The 20,865-nt window shown below is 46.3% G+C and overlaps 32 non-coding genes and 30 pseudogenes across 32 annotated transcripts; all 62 read left to right on the top strand.

Annotated features, from left to right (window-relative positions):
* Nucleotides 1-286: 286 nt before the first annotated feature.
* On the top strand, nucleotides 287-405 carry LOC138494341 (5S ribosomal RNA). The gene has a single exon (XR_011277280.1). It is a non-coding gene; the product is annotated as a 5S ribosomal RNA (ribosomal RNA).
* A 106-nt stretch (nucleotides 406-511) lies between these two features.
* Nucleotides 512-630, top strand: LOC138493855 (5S ribosomal RNA). The gene has a single exon (XR_011276840.1). It is a non-coding gene; the product is annotated as a 5S ribosomal RNA (ribosomal RNA).
* A 690-nt stretch (nucleotides 631-1,320) lies between these two features.
* Nucleotides 1,321-1,436, top strand: LOC138494836 (5S ribosomal RNA; annotated as a pseudogene).
* A 106-nt stretch (nucleotides 1,437-1,542) lies between these two features.
* On the top strand, nucleotides 1,543-1,661 carry LOC138496936 (5S ribosomal RNA). The gene has a single exon (XR_011278388.1). It is a non-coding gene; the product is annotated as a 5S ribosomal RNA (ribosomal RNA).
* A 106-nt stretch (nucleotides 1,662-1,767) lies between these two features.
* On the top strand, nucleotides 1,768-1,876 carry LOC138495060 (5S ribosomal RNA; annotated as a pseudogene).
* Nucleotides 1,877-1,982: 106 nt separating this feature from the next.
* LOC138493430 (5S ribosomal RNA) lies at nucleotides 1,983-2,101 on the top strand. The gene has a single exon (XR_011276453.1). It is a non-coding gene; the product is annotated as a 5S ribosomal RNA (ribosomal RNA).
* A 690-nt stretch (nucleotides 2,102-2,791) lies between these two features.
* On the top strand, nucleotides 2,792-2,910 carry LOC138493558 (5S ribosomal RNA). The gene has a single exon (XR_011276570.1). It is a non-coding gene; the product is annotated as a 5S ribosomal RNA (ribosomal RNA).
* A 106-nt stretch (nucleotides 2,911-3,016) lies between these two features.
* Nucleotides 3,017-3,132, top strand: LOC138495004 (5S ribosomal RNA; annotated as a pseudogene).
* Nucleotides 3,133-3,238: 106 nt separating this feature from the next.
* LOC138496937 (5S ribosomal RNA) lies at nucleotides 3,239-3,357 on the top strand. The gene has a single exon (XR_011278389.1). It is a non-coding gene; the product is annotated as a 5S ribosomal RNA (ribosomal RNA).
* A 106-nt stretch (nucleotides 3,358-3,463) lies between these two features.
* LOC138493668 (5S ribosomal RNA) lies at nucleotides 3,464-3,582 on the top strand. The gene has a single exon (XR_011276670.1). It is a non-coding gene; the product is annotated as a 5S ribosomal RNA (ribosomal RNA).
* Nucleotides 3,583-3,688: 106 nt separating this feature from the next.
* LOC138496938 (5S ribosomal RNA) lies at nucleotides 3,689-3,807 on the top strand. The gene has a single exon (XR_011278390.1). It is a non-coding gene; the product is annotated as a 5S ribosomal RNA (ribosomal RNA).
* A 483-nt stretch (nucleotides 3,808-4,290) lies between these two features.
* On the top strand, nucleotides 4,291-4,399 carry LOC138495607 (5S ribosomal RNA; annotated as a pseudogene).
* Nucleotides 4,400-4,505: 106 nt separating this feature from the next.
* On the top strand, nucleotides 4,506-4,624 carry LOC138494243 (5S ribosomal RNA). The gene has a single exon (XR_011277191.1). It is a non-coding gene; the product is annotated as a 5S ribosomal RNA (ribosomal RNA).
* A 106-nt stretch (nucleotides 4,625-4,730) lies between these two features.
* Nucleotides 4,731-4,849, top strand: LOC138494462 (5S ribosomal RNA). Its single transcript, XR_011277390.1, has one exon. It is a non-coding gene; the product is annotated as a 5S ribosomal RNA (ribosomal RNA).
* A 102-nt stretch (nucleotides 4,850-4,951) lies between these two features.
* LOC138494139 (5S ribosomal RNA) lies at nucleotides 4,952-5,070 on the top strand. Its single transcript, XR_011277096.1, has one exon. It is a non-coding gene; the product is annotated as a 5S ribosomal RNA (ribosomal RNA).
* A 680-nt stretch (nucleotides 5,071-5,750) lies between these two features.
* LOC138497063 (5S ribosomal RNA) lies at nucleotides 5,751-5,869 on the top strand. Its single transcript, XR_011278488.1, has one exon. It is a non-coding gene; the product is annotated as a 5S ribosomal RNA (ribosomal RNA).
* Nucleotides 5,870-6,344: 475 nt separating this feature from the next.
* LOC138495771 (5S ribosomal RNA) lies at nucleotides 6,345-6,453 on the top strand (annotated as a pseudogene).
* A 106-nt stretch (nucleotides 6,454-6,559) lies between these two features.
* Nucleotides 6,560-6,678, top strand: LOC138494474 (5S ribosomal RNA). Its single transcript, XR_011277401.1, has one exon. It is a non-coding gene; the product is annotated as a 5S ribosomal RNA (ribosomal RNA).
* A 106-nt stretch (nucleotides 6,679-6,784) lies between these two features.
* LOC138493856 (5S ribosomal RNA) lies at nucleotides 6,785-6,903 on the top strand. The gene has a single exon (XR_011276841.1). It is a non-coding gene; the product is annotated as a 5S ribosomal RNA (ribosomal RNA).
* Nucleotides 6,904-7,378: 475 nt separating this feature from the next.
* Nucleotides 7,379-7,487, top strand: LOC138495640 (5S ribosomal RNA; annotated as a pseudogene).
* Nucleotides 7,488-7,593: 106 nt separating this feature from the next.
* On the top strand, nucleotides 7,594-7,709 carry LOC138494956 (5S ribosomal RNA; annotated as a pseudogene).
* A 106-nt stretch (nucleotides 7,710-7,815) lies between these two features.
* Nucleotides 7,816-7,934, top strand: LOC138494487 (5S ribosomal RNA). Its single transcript, XR_011277412.1, has one exon. It is a non-coding gene; the product is annotated as a 5S ribosomal RNA (ribosomal RNA).
* Nucleotides 7,935-8,040: 106 nt separating this feature from the next.
* Nucleotides 8,041-8,159, top strand: LOC138494223 (5S ribosomal RNA). The gene has a single exon (XR_011277172.1). It is a non-coding gene; the product is annotated as a 5S ribosomal RNA (ribosomal RNA).
* Nucleotides 8,160-8,265: 106 nt separating this feature from the next.
* Nucleotides 8,266-8,374, top strand: LOC138494912 (5S ribosomal RNA; annotated as a pseudogene).
* A 475-nt stretch (nucleotides 8,375-8,849) lies between these two features.
* LOC138495641 (5S ribosomal RNA) lies at nucleotides 8,850-8,958 on the top strand (annotated as a pseudogene).
* A 106-nt stretch (nucleotides 8,959-9,064) lies between these two features.
* LOC138494957 (5S ribosomal RNA) lies at nucleotides 9,065-9,180 on the top strand (annotated as a pseudogene).
* A 106-nt stretch (nucleotides 9,181-9,286) lies between these two features.
* LOC138494499 (5S ribosomal RNA) lies at nucleotides 9,287-9,405 on the top strand. Its single transcript, XR_011277423.1, has one exon. It is a non-coding gene; the product is annotated as a 5S ribosomal RNA (ribosomal RNA).
* A 106-nt stretch (nucleotides 9,406-9,511) lies between these two features.
* Nucleotides 9,512-9,620, top strand: LOC138494913 (5S ribosomal RNA; annotated as a pseudogene).
* Nucleotides 9,621-10,085: 465 nt separating this feature from the next.
* LOC138495773 (5S ribosomal RNA) lies at nucleotides 10,086-10,194 on the top strand (annotated as a pseudogene).
* Nucleotides 10,195-10,300: 106 nt separating this feature from the next.
* LOC138496963 (5S ribosomal RNA) lies at nucleotides 10,301-10,419 on the top strand. Its single transcript, XR_011278398.1, has one exon. It is a non-coding gene; the product is annotated as a 5S ribosomal RNA (ribosomal RNA).
* A 475-nt stretch (nucleotides 10,420-10,894) lies between these two features.
* Nucleotides 10,895-11,003, top strand: LOC138495774 (5S ribosomal RNA; annotated as a pseudogene).
* A 106-nt stretch (nucleotides 11,004-11,109) lies between these two features.
* On the top strand, nucleotides 11,110-11,228 carry LOC138494511 (5S ribosomal RNA). Its single transcript, XR_011277434.1, has one exon. It is a non-coding gene; the product is annotated as a 5S ribosomal RNA (ribosomal RNA).
* A 106-nt stretch (nucleotides 11,229-11,334) lies between these two features.
* On the top strand, nucleotides 11,335-11,453 carry LOC138494381 (5S ribosomal RNA). Its single transcript, XR_011277316.1, has one exon. It is a non-coding gene; the product is annotated as a 5S ribosomal RNA (ribosomal RNA).
* Nucleotides 11,454-11,928: 475 nt separating this feature from the next.
* LOC138495642 (5S ribosomal RNA) lies at nucleotides 11,929-12,037 on the top strand (annotated as a pseudogene).
* Nucleotides 12,038-12,143: 106 nt separating this feature from the next.
* Nucleotides 12,144-12,259, top strand: LOC138495254 (5S ribosomal RNA; annotated as a pseudogene).
* A 106-nt stretch (nucleotides 12,260-12,365) lies between these two features.
* LOC138494523 (5S ribosomal RNA) lies at nucleotides 12,366-12,484 on the top strand. The gene has a single exon (XR_011277445.1). It is a non-coding gene; the product is annotated as a 5S ribosomal RNA (ribosomal RNA).
* Nucleotides 12,485-12,590: 106 nt separating this feature from the next.
* LOC138494224 (5S ribosomal RNA) lies at nucleotides 12,591-12,709 on the top strand. Its single transcript, XR_011277173.1, has one exon. It is a non-coding gene; the product is annotated as a 5S ribosomal RNA (ribosomal RNA).
* A 106-nt stretch (nucleotides 12,710-12,815) lies between these two features.
* Nucleotides 12,816-12,924, top strand: LOC138494916 (5S ribosomal RNA; annotated as a pseudogene).
* Nucleotides 12,925-13,399: 475 nt separating this feature from the next.
* Nucleotides 13,400-13,508, top strand: LOC138495643 (5S ribosomal RNA; annotated as a pseudogene).
* Nucleotides 13,509-13,614: 106 nt separating this feature from the next.
* Nucleotides 13,615-13,730, top strand: LOC138494958 (5S ribosomal RNA; annotated as a pseudogene).
* Nucleotides 13,731-13,836: 106 nt separating this feature from the next.
* On the top strand, nucleotides 13,837-13,955 carry LOC138494535 (5S ribosomal RNA). Its single transcript, XR_011277456.1, has one exon. It is a non-coding gene; the product is annotated as a 5S ribosomal RNA (ribosomal RNA).
* A 106-nt stretch (nucleotides 13,956-14,061) lies between these two features.
* On the top strand, nucleotides 14,062-14,170 carry LOC138494917 (5S ribosomal RNA; annotated as a pseudogene).
* A 475-nt stretch (nucleotides 14,171-14,645) lies between these two features.
* Nucleotides 14,646-14,754, top strand: LOC138495775 (5S ribosomal RNA; annotated as a pseudogene).
* A 106-nt stretch (nucleotides 14,755-14,860) lies between these two features.
* On the top strand, nucleotides 14,861-14,976 carry LOC138494861 (5S ribosomal RNA; annotated as a pseudogene).
* Nucleotides 14,977-15,082: 106 nt separating this feature from the next.
* LOC138496949 (5S ribosomal RNA) lies at nucleotides 15,083-15,201 on the top strand. The gene has a single exon (XR_011278393.1). It is a non-coding gene; the product is annotated as a 5S ribosomal RNA (ribosomal RNA).
* Nucleotides 15,202-15,307: 106 nt separating this feature from the next.
* On the top strand, nucleotides 15,308-15,426 carry LOC138493498 (5S ribosomal RNA). Its single transcript, XR_011276515.1, has one exon. It is a non-coding gene; the product is annotated as a 5S ribosomal RNA (ribosomal RNA).
* A 475-nt stretch (nucleotides 15,427-15,901) lies between these two features.
* Nucleotides 15,902-16,010, top strand: LOC138495777 (5S ribosomal RNA; annotated as a pseudogene).
* Nucleotides 16,011-16,116: 106 nt separating this feature from the next.
* Nucleotides 16,117-16,235, top strand: LOC138494547 (5S ribosomal RNA). Its single transcript, XR_011277467.1, has one exon. It is a non-coding gene; the product is annotated as a 5S ribosomal RNA (ribosomal RNA).
* A 106-nt stretch (nucleotides 16,236-16,341) lies between these two features.
* Nucleotides 16,342-16,450, top strand: LOC138494918 (5S ribosomal RNA; annotated as a pseudogene).
* Nucleotides 16,451-16,915: 465 nt separating this feature from the next.
* LOC138495778 (5S ribosomal RNA) lies at nucleotides 16,916-17,024 on the top strand (annotated as a pseudogene).
* A 106-nt stretch (nucleotides 17,025-17,130) lies between these two features.
* Nucleotides 17,131-17,249, top strand: LOC138496975 (5S ribosomal RNA). The gene has a single exon (XR_011278409.1). It is a non-coding gene; the product is annotated as a 5S ribosomal RNA (ribosomal RNA).
* Nucleotides 17,250-17,724: 475 nt separating this feature from the next.
* LOC138495780 (5S ribosomal RNA) lies at nucleotides 17,725-17,833 on the top strand (annotated as a pseudogene).
* A 106-nt stretch (nucleotides 17,834-17,939) lies between these two features.
* Nucleotides 17,940-18,058, top strand: LOC138494560 (5S ribosomal RNA). The gene has a single exon (XR_011277479.1). It is a non-coding gene; the product is annotated as a 5S ribosomal RNA (ribosomal RNA).
* A 106-nt stretch (nucleotides 18,059-18,164) lies between these two features.
* LOC138494382 (5S ribosomal RNA) lies at nucleotides 18,165-18,283 on the top strand. Its single transcript, XR_011277317.1, has one exon. It is a non-coding gene; the product is annotated as a 5S ribosomal RNA (ribosomal RNA).
* Nucleotides 18,284-18,758: 475 nt separating this feature from the next.
* LOC138495645 (5S ribosomal RNA) lies at nucleotides 18,759-18,867 on the top strand (annotated as a pseudogene).
* Nucleotides 18,868-18,973: 106 nt separating this feature from the next.
* On the top strand, nucleotides 18,974-19,089 carry LOC138495255 (5S ribosomal RNA; annotated as a pseudogene).
* A 106-nt stretch (nucleotides 19,090-19,195) lies between these two features.
* LOC138494572 (5S ribosomal RNA) lies at nucleotides 19,196-19,314 on the top strand. The gene has a single exon (XR_011277490.1). It is a non-coding gene; the product is annotated as a 5S ribosomal RNA (ribosomal RNA).
* Nucleotides 19,315-19,420: 106 nt separating this feature from the next.
* Nucleotides 19,421-19,539, top strand: LOC138494225 (5S ribosomal RNA). The gene has a single exon (XR_011277174.1). It is a non-coding gene; the product is annotated as a 5S ribosomal RNA (ribosomal RNA).
* Nucleotides 19,540-19,645: 106 nt separating this feature from the next.
* On the top strand, nucleotides 19,646-19,754 carry LOC138495249 (5S ribosomal RNA; annotated as a pseudogene).
* A 475-nt stretch (nucleotides 19,755-20,229) lies between these two features.
* Nucleotides 20,230-20,338, top strand: LOC138495646 (5S ribosomal RNA; annotated as a pseudogene).
* Nucleotides 20,339-20,444: 106 nt separating this feature from the next.
* Nucleotides 20,445-20,560, top strand: LOC138494960 (5S ribosomal RNA; annotated as a pseudogene).
* Nucleotides 20,561-20,666: 106 nt separating this feature from the next.
* On the top strand, nucleotides 20,667-20,785 carry LOC138494584 (5S ribosomal RNA). The gene has a single exon (XR_011277501.1). It is a non-coding gene; the product is annotated as a 5S ribosomal RNA (ribosomal RNA).
* The last annotated feature ends 80 nt before the right edge of the window (nucleotides 20,786-20,865 follow it).

Raw genomic sequence — 20,865 nt, forward strand, 5'->3', positions numbered from 1 at the left:
GTTGCAAGTGGCTTTATGGCTTAGCTTACTAACTGTAAATGCATAAGAGTAATACTCTTAGCATTTCTCAATTTTAGGGCTACACCACAATGAATGGGCCCGATCTCGGAAGCTAAGCAGTTTCGGGCCTAGTTAGTACCTGGATGGGAGACCGCCTGGGAATACCAGGTGCTGTAGGCTTTTTTGTGCTCCATGTTCAGGCAGTGAGCCATTTCTCAATTGGCTTTCAAAACTGCGTGGTCTAGCCAACTAGATGCTTAAAGGTACAAATCTCAGAAGGCCCAGAGCCTACGGCCACACCACACTGAATGCGCCTGATCTTCTCTGATCTCAGAAGCTAAGCAGTGTTGGGTCTAGTTAGTACCTGGATGGGAGACCGCCTGGGAATACCAGGTGCTGTAGGCTTTTTTGTGCTCCATGTTCAGGCAGTGAGCCATTTCTCAATTGGCTTTCAAAACTGCATGGTCTAGCCAACTAGATGCTTAAAGGTACAAATCTCAGAAGGCCCAGAGCCTACGGCCACACCACACTGAATGCGCCTGATCTCGTCTGATCTCAGAAGCTAAGCAGTGTCGGGCCTAGTTAGTACCTGGATGGGAGACCGCCTGGGAATACCAGGTTCTGTAGGCTTTTTTGTGCTCTATGATTAGTAATTGTGCCACTTCTCAATTTCTTTTTAAATTTGCTTATGATTCCAAAATAAATGTATCCCTTTTAATAGCGGAAATGTTGGACAACAACATGAGGGCTGGCGCTACCTATTTACATAAAATTAACATACGGGTAGTGTGTTCATGGGTAATAAATCTACCTTCACATGTAATGCAGTTCAGAGAATATTGAGTCCATAAAGAGTCTTGAAAGAAAGCCATGGTTGTGTTGGTTGTTCTCTCCAACTCCCTGCAACAGAAACAGGATGGATGGAGTAAAGTTATCCAACCAGACATAGGAGTCCTGAATGGGCCCACAAGTCTTATATATCTCGCCTGATCGAGCCTGATCGAGCGCTGATCGGGTGATGAGCATGGTATCATGTTGCAAGTGGCTTTATGGCTTAGCTTACTAACTGTAAATGCATAAGAGTAATACTCTTAGCATTTCTCAATTTTAGGGCTACACCACAATGAATGCGCCCGATCTCGGAAGCTAAGCAGTTTCGGGCCTAGTTACTACCTGGATGGGAGACCGCCTGGGAATACCAGGTGCTGTAGGCTTTTTTGTGCTCCATGTTCAGGCAGTGAGCCATTTCTCAATTGGCTTTCAAAACTGCATGGTCTAGCCAACTAGATGCTTAAAGGTACAAATCTCAGAAGGCCCAGAGCCCACGGCCACACCACACTGAATGCGCCTGATCTCTGATCTCAGAAGCTAAGCAGTGTCGGGCCTAGTTAGTACCTGGATGGGAGACCGCCTGGGAATACCAGGTGCTATAGGCTTTTTTGTGCTCCATGTTCAGGCAGTGAGCCATTTCTCAATTGGCTTTCAAAACTGCATGGTCTAGCCAACTAGATGCTTAAAGGTACAAATCTCAGAAGGCCCAGAGCCTACGGCCAGACCACACTGAATGCGCCTGATCTCGTCTGATCTCAGAAGCTAAGCAGTGTCGGGCCTAGTTAGTACCTGGATGGGAGACCGCCTGGGAATACCAGGTGCTGTAGGCTTTTTTGTGCTCCATGTTCAGGCAGTGAGCCATTTCTCAATTGGCTTTCAAAACTGCATGGTCTAGCCAACTAGATGCTTAAAGGTACAAATCTCAGAAGGCCCAGAGCCTACGGCCACACCACACTGAATGCGTCTGATCTCAGAAGCTAAGCAGTGTCGGGCCTAGTTAGTACCTGGATGGGAGACCGCCTGGGAATACCAGGTGCTGTAGGCTTTTTTGTGCTCCATGTTCAGGCAGTGAGCCATTTCTCAATTGGCTTTCAAAACTGCATGGTCTAGCCAACTAGATGCTTAAAGGTACAAATCTCAGAAGGCCCAGAGCCTACGGCCACACCACACTGAATGTGCCTGATCTCGTCTGATCTCAGAAGCTAAGCAGTGTCGGGCCTAGTTAGTACCTGGATGGGAGACCGCCTGGGAATACCAGGTGCTGTAGGCTTTTTTGTGCTCTATGATTAGTAATTGTGCCACTTCTCAATTTCTTTTTAAATTTGCTTATGATTCCAAAATAAATGTATCCCTTTTAATAGCGGAAATGTTGGACAACAACATGAGGGCTGGCGCTACCTATTTACATAAAAGTAACATATGGGTAGTGTGTTCATGGGTAATAAATCTACCTTCACATGTAATGCAGTTCAGAGAATATTGAGTCCATAAAGAGTCTTGAAAGAAAGCCATGGTTGTGTTGGTTGTTCTCTCCAACTCCCTGCAACGGAAACAGGATGGATGGAGTAAAGTTATCCAACCAGACATAGGAGTCCTGAATGGGCCCACAAGTCTTATATATCTCGCCTGATCGAGCCTGATCGAGCGCTGATCGGGTGATGAGCGTGGTATCATGTTGCAAGTGGCTTTATGGCTTAGCTTACTAACTGTAAATGCATAAGAGTAATAATCTTAGCATTTCTCAATTTTAGGGCTACACCACAATGAATGGGCCCGATCTCGGAAGCTAAGCAGTTTCGGGCCTAGTTAGTACCTGGATGGGAGACCGCCTGGGAATACCAGGTGCTGTAGGCTTTTTTGTGCTCCATGTTCAGGCAGTGAGCCATTTCTCAATTGGCTTTCAAAACTGCATGGTCTAGCCAACTAGATGCTTAAAGGTACAAATCTCAGAAGGCCCAGAGCCTACGGCCACACCACACTGAATGCGCCTGATCTTGTCTGATCTCAGAAGCTAAGCAGTGTTGGGCCTAGTTAGTACCTGGATGGGAGACCGCCTGGGAATACCAGGTGCTGTAGGCTTTTTTGTGCTCCATGTTCAGGCAGTGAGCCATTTCTCAATTGGCTTTCAAAACTGCATGGTCTAGCCAACTAGATGCTTAAAGGTACAAATCTCAGAAGGCCCAGAGCCCACGGCCACACCACACTGAATGCGCCTGATCTCTGATCTCAGAAGCTAAGCAGTGTCGGGCCTAGTTAGTACCTGGATGGGAGACCGCCTGGGAATACCAGGCGCTATAGGCTTTTTTGTGCTCCATGTTCAGGCAGTGAGCCATTTCTCAATTGGCTTTCAAAACTGCATGGTCTAGCCAACTAGATGCTTAAAGGTACAAATCTCAGAAGGCCCAGAGCCTACGGCCAGACCACACTGAATGCGCCTGATCTCGTCTGATCTCAGAAGCTAAGCAGTGTCGGGCCTAGTTAGTACCTGGATGGGAGACCGCCTGGGAATACCAGGTGCTGTAGGCTTTTTTGTGCTCCATGTTCAGGCAGTGAGCCATTTCTCAATTGGCTTTCAAAACTGCATGGTCTAGCCAACTAGATGCTTAAAGGTACAAATCTCAGAAGGCCCAGAGCCTACGGCCAGACCACACTGAATGCGCCTGATCTCGTCTGATCTCAGAAGCTAAGCAGTGTCGGGCCTAGTTAGTACCTGGATGGGAGACTGCCTGGGAATACCAGGTGCTGTAGGCTTTTTTGTGCTCCATGTTCAGGCAGTGAGCCATTTCTCAATTGGCTTTCAAAACTGCATGGTCTAGCCAACTAGATGCTTAAAGGTACAAATCTCAGAAGGCCCAGAGCCTACGGCCAGACCACACTGAATGCGCCTGATCTCGTCTGATCTCAGAAGCTAAGCAGTGTCGGGCCTAGTTAGTACCTGGATGGGAGACCGCCTGGGAATACCAGGTGCTGTAGGCTTTTTTGTGCTCTATGATTAGTAATTGTGCCACTTCTCAATTTCTTTTTAAATTTGCTTATGATTCCAAAATAAATGTATCCCTTTTAATAGCGGAAATGTTGGACAACAACATGAGGGCTGGCGCTACCTATTTACATAAAATTAACATACGGGTAGTGTGTTCATGGGTAATAAATCTACCTTCACATGTAATGCAGTAATGCAGTTCAGAGAATATTGAGTCCATAAAGAGTCTTGAAAGAAAGCCATGGTTGTGTTGGTTGTTCTCTCCAACTCCCTGCAACAGAAACAGGATGGATGGAGTAAAGTTATCCAACCAGACATAGGAGTCCTGAATGGGCCCACAAGTCTTATATATCTCGCCTGATCGAGCCTGATCGAGCGCTGATCGGGTGATGAGCGTGGTATCATGTTGCAAGTGGCTTTATGGTTTAGCTTACTAACTGTAAATGCAAAAGAGTAATACTCTTAGCATTTCTCAATTTTAGGGCTACACCACAATGAATGCGCCCGATCTCGGAAGCTAAGCAGTTTTGGGCCTAGTTAGTACCTGGATGGGAGACCGCCTGGGAATACCAGGTGCTGTAGGCTTTTTTGTGCTCCATGTTCAGGCAGTGAGCCATTTCTCAATTGGCTTTCAAAACTGCATGGTCTAGCCAACTAGATGCTTAAAGGTACAAATCTCAGAAGGCCCAGAGCCTACGGCCACACCACACTGAATGCGCCTGATCTCGTCTGATCTCAGAAGCTAATCAGTGTCAGGCCTAGTTAGTACCTGGATGGGAGACCGCCTGGGAATACCAGGTGCTGTAGGCTTTTTTGTGCTCCATGTTCAGGCAGTGAGCCATTTCTCAATTGGCTTTCAAAACTGCATGTTCTAGCCAACTAGATGCTTAAAGGTACAAATCTCAGAAGGCCCAGAGCCTACGGCCACACCACACTGAATGCGCCTGATCTCGTCTGATCTCAGAAGCTAAGCAGTGTCGGGCCTAGTTAGTACCTGGATGGGAGACCGCCTGGGAATACCAGGTGCTGTAGGCTTTTTTGTGCTCCATGTTCAGGCAGTGAGCCATTTCTCAATTGGCTTTCAAAACTGCATGGTCTAGCCAACTAGATGCTTAAAGGAATCTCAGAAGGCCCAGAGCCTACGGCCACACCACACTGAATGCGCCTGATCTCGTCTGATTTCAGAAGCTAAGCAGTGTCGGGCCTAGTTAGTACCTGGATGGGAGACTGCCTGGGAATACCAGGTGCTGTAGGCTTTTTTGTGCTCTATGATTAGTAATTGTGCCACTTCTCAATTTCTTTTTAAATTTGCTTATGATTCCAAAATAAATGTATCCCTTTTACTAGCGGAAATGTTGGACAACAACATGAGGGCTGGCGCTACCTATTTACATAAAATTAACATACGGGTAGTGTGTTCATGGGTAATAAATCTACCTTCACATGTAATGCAGTTCAGAGAATATTGAGTCCATAAAGAGTCTTGAAAGAAAGCCATGGTTGTGTTGGTTGTTCTCTCCAACTCCCTGCAACAGAAACAGGATGGATGGAGTAAAGTTATCCTACCAGACATAGGAGTCCTGAATGGGCCCACAAGTCTTATATATCTCGCCTGATCGAGCGCTGATCGGGTGATGAGCGTGGTATCATGTTGCAAGTGGCTTTATGGCTTAGCTTACTAACTGTAAATGCATAAGAGTAATACTCTTAGCATTTCTCAATTTTAGGGCTACACCACAATGAATGCGCCCGATCTCAGAAGCTAAGCAGTTTCGGGCCTAGTTAGTACCTGGATGGGAGACCGCCTGGGAATACCAGGTGCTGTAGGCTTTTTTGTGCTCCATGTTCAGGCAGTGAGCCATTTCTCAATTGGCTTTCAAAACTGCATGGTCTAGCCAACTAGATGCTTAAAGGTACAAATCTCAGAAGGCCCAGAGCCTATGGCCACACCACACTGAATGCGCCTGATCTCGTCTGATCTCAGAAGCTAAGCAGTGTCGGGCCTAGTTAGTACCTGGATGGGAGACCGCCTGGGAATACCAGGTGCTGTAGGCTTTTTTGTGCTCTATGATTAGTAATTGTGCCACTTCTCAATTTCTTTTTAAATTTGCTTATGATTCCAAAATAAATGTATCCCTTTTAATAGCGGAAATGTTGGACAACAACATGAGGGCTGGCGCTACCTATTTACATAAAATTAACATACGGGTAGTGTGTTCATGGGTAATAAATCTACCTTCACATGTAATGCAGTTCAGAGAATATTGAGTCCATAAAGAGTCTTGAAAGAAAGCCATGGTTGTGTTGGTTGTTCTCTCCAACTCGCTGCAACAGAAACAGGATGGATGGAGTAAAGTTATCCAACCAGACATAGGAGTCCTGAATGGGCCCACAAGTCTTATATATCTCGCCTGATCGAGCCTGATCCAGCGCTGATCGGGTGATGAGCGTGGTATCATGTTGCAAGTGGCTTTATGGCTTAGCTTACTAACTGTAAATGCAAAAGAGTAATACTCTTAGCATTTCTCAATTTTAGGGCTACACCACAATGAATGCGCCCGATCTCGGAAGCTAAGCAGTTTCGGGCCTAGTTAGTACCTGGATGGGAGACCGCCTGGGAATACCAGGTGCTGTAGGCTTTTTTGTGCTCCATATTCAGGCAGTGAGCCATTTCTCAATTGGCTTTCAAAACTGCATAGTCTAGCCAACTAGATGCTTAAAGGTACAAATCTCAGAAGGCCCAGAGCCTACGGCCACACCACACTGAATGCGCCTGATCTCGTCTGATCTCAGAAGCTAAGCAGTGTCGGGCCTAGTTAGTACCTGGATGGGAGACCGCCTGGGAATACCAGGTGCTGTAGGCTTTTTTGTGCTCCATGTTCAGGCAGTGAGCCATTTCTCAATTGGCTTTCAAAACTGCATGGTCTAGCCAACTAGATGCTTAAAGGTACAAATCTCAGAAGGCCCAGAGCCTACGGCCACACCACACTGAATGCGCCTGATCTCGTCTGATCTCAGAAGCTAAGCAGTGTCGGGCCTAGTTAGTACCTGGATGGGAGACCGCCTGGGAATACCAGGTTCTGTAGGCTTTTTTGTGCTCTATGATTAGTAATTGTGCCACTTCTCAATTTCTTTTTAAATTTGCTTATGATTCCAAAATAAATGTATCCCTTTTAATAGCGGAAATGTTGGACAACAACATGAGGGCTGGCGCTACCTATTTACATAAAATTAACATACGGGTAGTGTGTTCATGGGTAATAAATCTACCTTCACATGTAATGCAGTTCAGAGAATATTGAGTCCATAAAGAGTCTTGAAAGAAAGCCATGGTTGTGTTGGTTGTTCTCTCCAACTCCCTGCAACAGAAACAGGATGGATGGAGTAAAGTTATCCAACCAGACATAGGAGTCCTGAATGGGCCCACAAGTCTTATATATCTCGCCTGATCGAGCCTGATCGAGCGCTGATCGGGTGATGAGCGTGGTATCATGTTGCAAGTGGCTTTATGGCTTAGCTTACTAACTGTAAATGCATAAGAGTAATACTCTTAGCATTTCTCAATTTTAGGGCTACACCACAATGAATGCGCCCGATCTCGGAAGCTAAGCAGTATCGGGCCTAGTTAGTACCTGGATGGGAGACCGCCTGGGAATACCAGGTGCTGTAGGCTTTTTTGTGCTCCATGTTCAGGCAGTGAGCCATTTCTCAATTGGCTTTCAAAACTGCATGGTCTAGCCAACTAGATGCTTAAAGGTACAAATCTCAGAAGGCCCAGAACCCACGGCCACACCACACTGAATGCGCCTGATCTCTGATCTCAGAAGCTAAGCAGTGTCGGGCCTAGTTAGTACCTGGATGGGAGACTGCCTGGGAATACCAGGTGCTGTAGGCTTTTTTGTGCTCCATGTTCAGGCAGTGAGCCATTTCTCAATTGGCTTTCAAAACTGCATGGTCTAGCCAACTAGATGCTTAAAGGTACAAATCTCAGAAGGCCCAGAGCCTACGGCCACACCACACTGAATGCGCCTGATCTCGTCTGATCTCAGAAGCTAAGCAGTGTCGGGCCTAGTTAGTACCTGGATGGGAGACCGCCTGGGAATACCAGGTGCTGTAGGCTTTTTTGTGCTCCATGTTCAGGCAGTGAGCCATTTCTCAATTGGCTTTCAAAACTGCATGGTCTAGCCAACTAGATGCTTAAAGGTACAAATCTCAGAAGACCCAGAGCCTACGGCCAGACCACACTGAATGTGCCTGATCTCGTCTGATCTCAGAAGCTAAGCAGTTTCGGGCCTAGTTAGTACCTGGATGGGAGACCGCCTGGGAATACCAGGTGCTGTAGGCTTTTTTGTGCTCCATGTTCAGGCAGTGAGCCATTTCTCAATTTGCTTTCAAAACTGCATGGTCTAGCCAACTAGATGCTTAAAGGTACAAATCTCAGAAGGCCCAGAGCCTACGGCCACACCACACTGAATGTGCCTGATCTCAGAAGCTAAGCAGTGTCGGGCCTAGTTAGTACCTGGATGGGAGACCGCCTGGGAATACCAGGTGCTGTAGGCTTTTTTGTGCTCTATGATTAGTAATTGTGCCACTTCTCAATTTCTTTTTAAATTTGCTTATGATTCCAAAATAAATGTATCCCTTTTAATAGCGGAAATGTTGGACAACAACATGAGGGCTGGCGCTACCTATTTACATAAAATTAACATACGGGTAGTGTGTTCATGGGTAATAAATCTACCTTCACATGTAATGCAGTTCAGAGAATATTGAGTCCATAAAGAGTCTTGAAAGAAAGCCATGGTTGTGTTGGTTGTTCTCTCCAACTCCCTGCAACAGAAACAGGATGGATGGAGTAAAGTTATCCAACCAGACATAGGAGTCCTGAATGGGCCCACAAGTCTTATATATCTCGCCTGATCGAGCCTGATCGAGCGCTGATCGGGTGATGAGCGTGGTATCATGTTGCAAGTGGCTTTATGGCTTAGCTTACTAACTGTAAATGCATAAGAGTAATACTCTTAGCATTTCTCAATTTTAGGGCTACACCACAATGAATGCGCCCGATCTCGGAAGCTAAGCAGTATCGGGCCTAGTTAGTACCTGGATGGGAGACCGCCTGGGAATACCAGGTGCTGTAGGCTTTTTTGTGCTCCATGTTCAGGCAGTGAGCCATTTCTCAATTGGCTTTCAAAACTGCATGGTCTAGCCAACTAGATGCTTAAAGGTACAAATCTCAGAAGGCCCAGAACCCACGGCCACACCACACTGAATGCGCCTGATCTCTGATCTCAGAAGCTAAGCAGTGTCGGGCCTAGTTAGTACCTGGATGGGAGACTGCCTGGGAATACCAGGTGCTGTAGGCTTTTTTGTGCTCCATGTTCAGGCAGTGAGCCATTTCTCAATTGGCTTTCAAAACTGCATGGTCTAGCCAACTAGATGCTTAAAGGTACAAATCTCAGAAGGCCCAGAGCCTACGGCCACACCACACTGAATGCGCCTGATCTCGTCTGATCTCAGAAGCTAAGCAGTGTCGGGCCTAGTTAGTACCTGGATGGGAGACCGCCTGGGAATACCAGGTGCTGTAGGCTTTTTTGTGCTCCATGTTCAGGCAGTGAGCCATTTCTCAATTGGCTTTCAAAACTGCATGGTCTAGCCAACTAGATGCTTAAAGGTACAAATCTCAGAAGGCCCAGAGCCTACGGCCACACCACACTGAATGTGCCTGATCTCAGAAGCTAAGCAGTGTCGGGCCTAGTTAGTACCTGGATGGGAGACCGCCTGGGAATACCAGGTGCTGTAGGCTTTTTTGTGCTCTATGATTAGTAATTGTGCCACTTCTCAATTTCTTTTTAAATTTGCTTATGATTCCAAAATAAATGTATCCCTTTTAATAGCGGAAATGTTGGACAACAACATGAGGGCTGGCGCTACCTATTTACATAAAATTAACATACGGGTAGTGTGTTCATGGGTAATAAATCTACCTTCACATGTAATGCAGTTCAGAGAATATTGAGTCCACAAAGAGTCTTGAAAGAAAGCCATGGTTGTGTTGGTTGTTCTCTCCAACTCCCTGCAACAGAAACAGGATGGATGGAGTAAAGTTATCCTACCAGACATAGGAGTCCTGAATGGGCCCACAAGTCTTATATATCTCGCCTGATCGAGCGCTGATCGGGTGATGAGCGTGGTATCATGTTGCAAGTGGCTTTATGGCTTAGCTTACTAACTGTAAATGCATAAGAGTAATACTCTTAGCATTTCTCAATTTTAGGGCTACACCACAATGAATGCGCCCGATCTCGGAAGCTAAGCAGTTTCGGGCCTAGTTAGTACCTGGATGGGAGACCGCCTGGGAATACCAGGTGCTGTAGGCTTTTTTGTGCTCCATGTTCAGGCAGTGAGCCATTTCTCAATTGGCTTTCAAAACTGCATGGTCTAGCCAACTAGATGCTTAAAGGTACAAATCTCAGAAGGCCCAGAGCCTACGGCCACACCACACTGAATGCGCCTGATCTCGTCTGATCTCAGAAGCTAAGCAGTGTTGGGCCTAGTTAGTACCTGGATGGGAGACCGCCTGGGAATACCAGGTGCTGTAGGCTTTTTTGTGCTCTATGATTAGTAATTGTGCCACTTCTCAATTTCTTTTTAAATTTGCTTATGATTCCAAAATAAATGTATCCCTTTTAATAGCGGAAATGTTGGACAACAACATGAGGGCTGGCGCTACCTATTTACATAAAATTAACATACGGGTAGTGTGTTCATGGGTAATAAATCTACCTTCACATGTAATGCAGTTCAGAGAATATTGAGTCCATAAAGAGTCTTGAAAGAAAGCCATGGTTGTGTTGGTTGTTCTCTCCAACTCGCTGCAACAGAAACAGGATGGATGGAGTAAAGTTATCCAACCAGACATAGGAGTCCTGAATGGGCCCACAAGTCTTATATATCTCGCCTGATCGAGCCTGATCCAGCGCTGATCGGGTGATGAGCTTGGTATCATGTTGCAAGTGGCTTTATGGCTTAGCTTACTAACTGTAAATGCAAAAGAGCAATACTCTTAGCATTTCTCAATTTTAGGGCTACACCACAATGAATGCGCCCGATCTCGGAAGCTAAGCAGTTTCGGGCCTAGTTAGTACCTGGATGGGAGACCGCCTGGGAATACCAGGTGCTGTAGGCTTTTTTGTGCTCCATGTTCAGGCAGTGAGCCATTTCTCAATTGGCTTTCAAAACTGCATGGTCTAGCCAACTAGATGCTTAAAGGTACAAATCTCAGAAGGCCCAGAGCCTACGGCCACACCACACTGAATGCGCCTGATCTCGTCTGATCTCAGAAGCTAAGCAGTGTCGGGCCTAGTTAGTACCTGGATGGGAGACCGCCTGGGAATACCAGGTGCTGTAGGCTTTTTTGTGCTCCATGTTCAGGCAGTGAGCCATTTCTCAATTGGCTTTCAAAACTGCATGGTCTAGCCAACTAGATGCTTAAAGGTACAAATCTCAGAAGGCCCAGAGCCTACGGCCACACCACACTGAATGCGCCTGATCTTGTCTGATCTCAGAAGCTAAGCAGTGTCGGGCCTAGTTAGTACCTGGATGGGAGACCGCCTGGGAATACCAGGTTCTGTAGGCTTTTTTGTGCTCTATGATTAGTAATTGTGCCACTTCTCAATTTCTTTTTAAATTTGCTTATGATTCCAAAATAAATGTATCCCTTTTAATAGCGGAAATGTTGGACAACAACATGAGGGCTGGCGCTACCTATTTACATAAAATTAACATACGGGTAGTGTGTTCATGGGTAATAAATCTACCTTCACATGTAATGCAGTTCAGAGAATATTGAGTCCATAAAGAGTCTTGAAAGAAAGCCATGGTTGTGTTGGTTGTTCTCTCCAACTCCCTGCAACAGAAACAGGATGGATGGAGTAAAGTTATCCAACCAGACATAGGAGTCCTGAATGGGCCCACAAGTCTTATATATCTCGCCTGATCGAGCCTGATCGAGCGCTGATCGGGTGATGAGCGTGGTATCATGTTGCAAGTGGCTTTATGGCTTAGCTTACTAACTGTAAATGCATAAGAGTAATACTCTTAGCATTTCTCAATTTTAGGGCTACACCACAATGAATGCGCCCGATCTCGGAAGCTAAGCAGTATCGGGCCTAGTTAGTACCTGGATGGGAGACCGCCTGGGAATACCAGGTGCTGTAGGCTTTTTTGTGCTCCATGTTCAGGCAGTGAGCCATTTCTCAATTGGCTTTCAAAACTGCATGGTCTAGCCAACTAGATGCTTAAAGGTACAAATCTCAGAAGGCCCAGAACCCACGGCCACACCACACTGAATGCGCCTGATCTCTGATCTCAGAAGCTAAGCAGTGTCGGGCCTAGTTAGTACCTGGATGAGAGACTGCCTGGGAATACCAGGTGCTGTAGGCTTTTTTGTGCTCCATGTTCAGGCAGTGAGCCATTTCTCAATTGGCTTTCAAAACTGCATGGTCTAGCCAACTAGATGCTTAAAGGTACAAATCTCAGAAGGCCCAGAGCCTACGGCCACACCACACTGAATGCGCCTGATCTCGTCTGATCTCAGAAGCTAAGCAGTGTCGGGCCTAGTTAGTACCTGGATGGGAGACCGCCTGGGAATACCAGGTGCTGTAGGCTTTTTTGTGCTCCATGTTCAGGCAGTGAGCCATTTCTCAATTGGCTTTCAAAACTGCATGGTCTAGCCAACTAGATGCTTAAAGGTACAAATCTCAGAAGACCCAGAGCCTACGGCCAGACCACACTGAATGTGCCTGATCTCGTCTGATCTCAGAAGCTAAGCAGTTTCGGGCCTAGTTAGTACCTGGATGGGAGACCGCCTGGGAATACCAGGTGCTGTAGGCTTTTTTGTGCTCCATGTTCAGGCAGTGAGCCATTTCTCAATTGGCTTTCAAAACTGCATGGTCTAGCCAACTAGATGCTTAAAGGTACAAATCTCAGAAGGCCCAGAGCCTACGGCCACACCACACTGAATGTGCCTGATCTCAGAAGCTAAGCAGTGTCGGGCCTAGTTAGTACCTGGATGGGAGACCGCCTGGGAATACCAGGTGCTGTAGGCTTTTTTGTGCTCTATGATTAGTAATTGTGCCACTTCTCAATTTCTTTTTAAATTTGCTTATGATTCCAAAATAAATGTATCCCTTTTAATAGCGGAAATGTTGGACAACAACATGAGGGCTGGCGCTACCTATTTACATAAAATTAACATACGGGTAGTGTGTTCATGGGTAATAAATCTACCTTCACATGTAATGCAGTTCAGAGAATATTGAGTCCATAAAGAGTCTTGAAAGAAAGCCATGGTTGTGTTGGTTGTTCTCTCCAACTCCCTGCAACAGAAACAGGATGGATGGAGTAAAGTTATCCAACCGGACATAGGAGTCCTGAATGGGCCCACAAGTCTTATATATCTCGCCTGATCGAGCCTGATCGAGCGCTGATCGGGTGATGAGCGTGGTATCATGTTGCAAGTGGCTTTATGGCTTAGCTTACTAACTGTAAATGCATAAGAGTAATACTCTTAGCATTTCTCAATTTTAGGGCTACACCACAATGAATGCGCCCGATCTCGGAAGCTAAGCAGTATCGGGCCTAGTTAGTACCTGGATGGGAGACCGCCTGGGAATACCAGGTGCTGTAGGCTTTTTTGTGCTCCATGTTCAGGCAGTGAGCCATTTCTCAATTGGCTTTCAAAACTGCATGGTCTAGCCAACTAGATGCTTAAAGGTACAAATCTCAGAAGGCCCAGAACCCACGGCCACACCACACTGAATGCGCCTGATCTCTGATCTCAGAAGCTAAGCAGTGTCGGGCCTAGTTAGTACCTGGATGGGAGACTGCCTGGGAATACCAGGTGCTGTAGGCTTTTTTGTGCTCCATGTTCAGGCAGTGAGCCATTTCTCAATTGGCTTTCAAAACTGCATGGTCTAGCCAACTAGATGCTTAAAGGTACAAATCTCAGAAGGCCCAGAGCCTACGGCCACACCACACTGAATGCGCCTGATCTCGTCTGATCTCAGAAGCTAAGCAGTGTCGGGCCTAGTTAGTACCTGGATGGGAGACCGCCTGGGAATACCAGGTGCTGTAGGCTTTTTTGTGCTCCATGTTCAGGCAGTGAGCCATTTCTCAATTGGCTTTCAAAACTGCATGGTCTAGCCAACTAGATGCTTAAAGGTACAAATCTCAGAAGGCCCAGAGCCTACGGCCACACCACACTGAATGTGCCTGATCTCAGAAGCTAAGCAGTGTCGGGCCTAGTTAGTACCTGGATGGGAGACCGCCTGGGAATACCAGGTGCTGTAGGCTTTTTTGTGCTCTATGATTAGTAATTGTGCCACTTCTCAATTTCTTTTTAAATTTGCTTATGATTCCAAAATAAATGTATCCCTTTTAATAGCGGAAATGTTGGACAACAACATGAGGGCTGGCGCTACCTATTTACATAAAATTAACATACGGGTAGTGTGTTCATGGGTAATAAATCTACCTTCACATGTAATGCAGTTCAGAGAATATTGAGTCCATAAAGAGTCTTGAAAGAAAGCCATGGTTGTGTTGGTTGTTCTCTCCAACTCCCTGCAACAGAAACAGGATGGATGGAGTAAAGTTATCCAACCAGACATAGGAGTCCTGAATGGGCCCACAAGTCTTATATATCTCGCCTGATCGAGCCTGATCGAGCGCTGATCGGGTGATGAGCATGGTATCATGTTGCAGGTGGCTTTATGGCTTAGCTTACTAACTGTAAATGCATAAGAGTAATACTCTTAGCATTTCTCAATTTTAGGGCTACACCACAATGAATGCGCCCGATCTCGGAAGCTAAGCAGTTTCGGGCCTAGTTAGTACCTGGATGGGAGACCGCCTGGGAATACCAGGTGCTGTAGGCTTTTTTGTGCTCCATGTTCAGGCAGTGAGCCATTTCTCAATTGGCTTTCAAAACTGCATGGTCTAGCCAACTAGATGCTTAAATGTACAAATCTCAGAAGGCCCAGAGCCCACGGCCACACCACACTGAATGCGCCTGATCTCTGATCTCAGAAGCTAAGCAGTGTCAGGCCTAGTTAGTACCTGGATGGGAGACCGCCTGGGAATACCAGGTGCTGTAGGCTTTTTTGTGCTCCATGTTCAGGCAGTGAGCCATTTCTCAATTGGCTTTCAAAACTGCATGGTCTAGCCAACTAGATGCTTAAAGGTACAAATCTCAGAAGGCCCAGAGCCTACGGCCAGACCACACTGAATGCGCCTGATCTCGTCTGATCTCAGAAGCTAAGCAGTGTCGGGCCTAGTTAGTACCTGGATGGGAGACCGCCTGGGAATACCAGGTGCTGTAGGCTTTTTTGTGCTCCATGTTCAGGCAGTGAGCCATTTCTCAATTGGCTTTCAAAACTGCATGGTCTAGCCAACTAGATGCTTAAAGGTACAAATCTCAGAAGGCCCAGAGCCTATGGCCAGACCACACTGAATGCGCCTGATCTCGTCTGATCTCAGAAGCTAAGCAGTGTCGGGCCTAGTTAGTACCTGGATGGGAGACCGCCTGGGAATACCAGGTGCTGTAGGCTTTTTTGTGCTCTATGATTAGTAATTGTGCCACTTCTCAATTTCTTTTTAAATTTGCTTATGATTCCAAAATAAATGTATCCCTTTTAATAGCGGAAATGTTGGACAACAACATGAGGGCTGGCGCTACCTATTTACATAAAATTAACATACGGGTAGTGTGTTCATGGGTAATAAATCTACCTTCACATGTAATGCAGTTCAGAGAATATTGAGTCCATAAAGAGTCTTGAAAGAAAGCCATGGTTGTGTTGGTTGTTCTCTCCAACTCGCTGCAACAGAAACAGGATGGATGGAGTAAAGTTATCCAACCAGACATAGGAGTCCTGAATGGGCCCACAAGTCTTATATATCTCGCCTGATCGAGCCTGATCCAGCGCTGATCGGGTGATGAGCGTGGTATCATGTTGCAAGTGGCTTTATGGCTTAGCTTACTAACTGTAAATGCAAAAGAGTAATACTCTTAGCATTTCTCAATTTTAGGGCTACACCACAATGAATGCGCCCGATCTCGGAAGCTAAGCAGTTTCGGGCCTAGTTAGTACCTGGATGGGAGACCGCCTGGGAATACCAGGTGCTGTAGGCTTTTTTGTGCTCCATGTTCAGGCAGTGAGCCATTTCTCAATTGGCTTTCAAAACTGCATGGTCTAGCCAACTAGATGCTTAAAGGTACAAATCTCAGAAGGCCCAGAGCCTACGGCCACACCACACTGAATGCGCCTGATCTCGTCTGATCTCAGAAGCTAAGCAGTGTCGGGCCTAGTTAGTACCTGGATGGGAGACCGCCTGGGAATACCAGGTGCTGTAGGCTTTTTTGTGCTCCATGTTCAGGCAGTGAGCCATTTCTCAATTGGCTTTCAAAACTGCATGGTCTAGCCAACTAGATGCTTAAAGGTACAAATCTCAGAAGGCCCAGAGCCTACGGCCACACCACACTGAATGTGCCTGATCTCAGAAGCTAAGCAGTGTCGGGCCTAGTTAGTACCTGGATGGGAGACCGCCTGGGAATACCAGGTGCTGTAGGCTTTTTTGTGCTCTATGATTAGTAATTGTGCCACTTCTCAATTTCTTTTTAAATTTGCTTATGATTCCAAAATAAATGTATCCCTTTTAATAGCGGAAATGTTGGACAACAACATGAGGGCTGGCGCTACCTATTTACATAAAATTAACATACGGGTAGTGTGTTCATGGGTAATAAATCTACCTTCACATGTAATGCAGTTCAGAGAATATTGAGTCCACAAAGAGTCTTGAAAGAAAGCCATGGTTGTGTTGGTTGTTCTCTCCAACTCCCTGCAACAGAAACAGGATGGATGGAGTAAAGTTATCCTACCAGACATAGGAGTCCTGAATGGGCCCACAAGTCTTATATATCTCGCCTGATCGAGCGCTGATCGGGTGATGAGCGTGGTATCATGTTGCAAGTGGCTTTATGGCTTAGCTTACTAACTGTAAATGCATAAGAGTAATACTCTTAGCATTTCTCAATTTTAGGGCTACACCACAATGAATGCGCCCGATCTCGGAAGCTAAGCAGTTTCGGGCCTAGTTAGTACCTGGATGGGAGACCGCCTGGGAATACCAGGTGCTGTAGGCTTTTTTGTGCTCCATGTTCAGGCAGTGAGCCATTTCTCAATTGGCTTTCAAAACTGCATGGTCTAGCCAACTAGATGCTTAAAGGTACAAATCTCAGAAGGCCCAGAGCCTACGGCCACACCACACTGAATGCGCCTGATCTCGTCTGATCTCAGAAGCTAAGCAGTGTTGGGCCTAGTTAGTACCTGGATGGGAGACCGCCTGGGAATACCAGGTGCTGTAGGCTTTTTTGTGCTCTATGATTAGTAATTGTGCCACTTCTCAATTTCTTTTTAAATTTGCTTATGATTCCAAAATAAATGTATCCCTTTTAATAGCGGAAATGTTGGACAACAACATGAGGGCTGGCGCTACCTATTTACATAAAATTAACATACGGGTAGTGTGTTCATGGGTAATAAATCTACCTTCACATGTAATGCAGTTCAGAGAATATTGAGTCCATAAAGAGTCTTGAAAGAAAGCCATGGTTGTGTTGGTTGTTCTCTCCAACTCGCTGCAACAGAAACAGGATGGATGGAGTAAAGTTATCCAACCAGACATAGGAGTCCTGAATGGGCCCACAAGTCTTATATATCTCGCCTGATCGAGCCTGATCCAGCGCTGATCGGGTGATGAGCTTGGTATCATGTTGCAAGTGGCTTTATGGCTTAGCTTACTAACTGTAAATGCAAAAGAGCAATACTCTTAGCATTTCTCAATTTTAGGGCTACACCACAATGAATGCGCCCGATCTCGGAAGCTAAGCAGTTTCGGGCCTAGTTAGTACCTGGATGGGAGACCGCCTGGGAATACCAGGTGCTGTAGGCTTTTTTGTGCTCCATGTTCAGGCAGTGAGCCATTTCTCAATTGGCTTTCAAAACTGCATGGTCTAGCCAACTAGATGCTTAAAGGTACAAATCTCAGAAGGCCCAGAGCCTACGGCCACACCACACTGAATGCGCCTGATCTCGTCTGATCTCAGAAGCTAAGCAGTGTCGGGCCTAGTTAGTACCTGGATGGGAGACCGCCTGGGAATACCAGGTGCTGTAGGCTTTTTTGTGCTCCATGTTCAGGCAGTGAGCCATTTCTCAATTGGCTTTCAAAACTGCATGGTCTAGCCAACTAGATGCTTAAAGGTACAAATCTCAGAAGGCCCAGAGCCTACGGCCACACCACACTGAATGCGCCTGATCTTGTCTGATCTCAGAAGCTAAGCAGTGTCGGGCCTAGTTAGTACCTGGATGGGAGACCGCCTGGGAATACCAGGTTCTGTAGGCTTTTTTGTGCTCTATGATTAGTAATTGTGCCACTTCTCAATTTCTTTTTAAATTTGCTTATGATTCCAAAATAAATGTATCCCTTTTAATAGCGGAAATGTTGGACAACAACATGAGGGCTGGCGCTACCTATTTACATAAAATTAACATACGGGTAGTGTGTTCATGGGTAATAAATCTACCTTCACATGTAATGCAGTTCAGAGAATATTGAGTCCATAAAGAGTCTTGAAAGAAAGCCATGGTTGTGTTGGTTGTTCTCTCCAACTCCCTGCAACAGAAACAGGATGGATGGAGTAAAGTTATCCAACCAGACATAGGAGTCCTGAATGGGCCCACAAGTCTTATATATCTCGCCTGATCGAGCCTGATCGAGCGCTGATCGGGTGATGAGCGTGGTATCATGTTGCAAGTGGCTTTATGGCTTAGCTTACTAACTGTAAATGCATAAGAGTAATACTCTTAGCATTTCTCAATTTTAGGGCTACACCACAATGAATGCGCCCGATCTCGGAAGCTAAGCAGTATCGGGCCTAGTTAGTACCTGGATGGGAGACCGCCTGGGAATACCAGGTGCTGTAGGCTTTTTTGTGCTCCATGTTCAGGCAGTGAGCCATTTCTCAATTGGCTTTCAAAACTGCATGGTCTAGCCAACTAGATGCTTAAAGGTACAAATCTCAGAAGGCCCAGAACCCACGGCCACACCACACTGAATGCGCCTGATCTCTGATCTCAGAAGCTAAGCAGTGTCGGGCCTAGTTAGTACCTGGATGAGAGACTGCCTGGGAATACCAGGTGCTGTAGGCTTTTTTGTGCTCCATGTTCAGGCAGTGAGCCATTTCTCAATTGGCTTTCAAAACTGCATGGTCTAGCCAACTAGATGCTTAAAGGTACAAATCTCAGAAGGCCCAGAGCCTACGGCCACACCACACTGAATGCGCCTGATCTCGTCTGATCTCAGAAGCTAAGCAGTGTCGGGCCTAGTTAGTACCTGGATGGGAGACCGCCTGGGAATACCAGGTGCTGTAGGCTTTTTTGTGCTCCATGTTCAGGCAGTGAGCCATTTCTCAATTGGCTTTCAAAACTGCATGGTCTAGCCAACTAGATGCTTAAAGGTACAAATCTCAGAAGACCCAGAGCCTACGGCCAGACCACACTGAATGTGCCTGATCTCGTCTGATCTCAGAAGCTAAGCAGTTTCGGGCCTAGTTAGTACCTGGATGGGAGACCGCCTGGGAATACCAGGTGCTGTAGGCTTTTTTGTGCTCCATGTTCAGGCAGTGAGCCATTTCTCAATTGGCTTTCAAAACTGCATGGTCTAGCCAACTAGATGCTTAAAGGTACAAATCTCAGAAGGCCCAGAGCCTACGGCCACACCACACTGAATGTGCCTGATCTCAGAAGCTAAGCAGTGTCGGGCCTAGTTAGTACCTGGATGGGAGACCGACGGGGAATACCAGGTGCTGTAGGCTTTTTTGTGCTCTATGATTAGTAATTGTGCCACTTCTCAATTTCTTTTTAAATTTGCTTATGATTCCAAAATAAATGTATCCCTTTTAATAGCGGAAATGTTGGACAACAACATGAGGGCTGGCGCTACCTATTTACATAAAATTAACATACGGGTAGTGTGTTCATGGGTAATAAATCTACCTTCACATGTAATGCAGTTCAGAGAATATTGAGTCCATAAAGAGTCTTGAAAGAAAGCCATGGTTGTGTTGGTTGTTCTCTCCAACTCCCTGCAACAGAAACAGGATGGATGGAGTAAAGTTATCCAACCGGACATAGGAGTCCTGAATGGGCCCACAAGTCTTATATATCTCGCCTGATCGAGCCTGATCGAGCGCTGATCGGGTGATGAGCGTGGTATCATGTTGCAAGTGGCTTTATGGCTTAGCTTACTAACTGTAAATGCATAAGAGTAATACTCTTAGCATTTCTCAATTTTAGGGCTACACCACAATGAATGCGCCCGATCTCGGAAGCTAAGCAGTATCGGGCCTAGTTAGTACCTGGATGGGAGACCGCCTGGGAATACCAGGTGCTGTAGGCTTTTTTGTGCTCCATGTTCAGGCAGTGAGCCATTTCTCAATTGGCTTTCAAAACTGCATGGTCTAGCCAACTAGATGCTTAAAGGTACAAATCTCAGAAGGCCCAGAACCCACGGCCACACCACACTGAATGCGCCTGATCTCTGATCTCAGAAGCTAAGCAGTGTCGGGCCTAGTTAGTACCTGGATGGGAGACTGCCTGGGAATACCAGGTGCTGTAGGCTTTTTTGTGCTCCATGTTCAGGCAGTGAGCCATTTCTCAATTGGCTTTCAAAACTGCATGGTCTAGCCAACTAGATGCTTAAAGGTACAAATCTCAGAAGGCCCAGAGCCTACGGCCACACCACACTGAATGCGCCTGATCTCGTCTGATCTCAGAAGCTAAGCAGTGTCGGGCCTAGTTAGTACCTGGATGGGAGACCGCCTGGGAATACCAGGTGCTGTAGGCTTTTTTGTGCTCCATGTTCAGGCAGTGAGCCATTTCTCAATTGGCTTTCAAAACTGCATGGTCTAGCCAACTAGATGCTTA

Source organism: Ambystoma mexicanum, chromosome 10 (genome assembly GCF_040938575.1).
Source record: "Ambystoma mexicanum isolate Mex_15411 chromosome 10, UKY_AmexF1_1, whole genome shotgun sequence".
NCBI lineage: Eukaryota > Metazoa > Chordata > Amphibia > Caudata > Ambystomatidae > Ambystoma > Ambystoma mexicanum.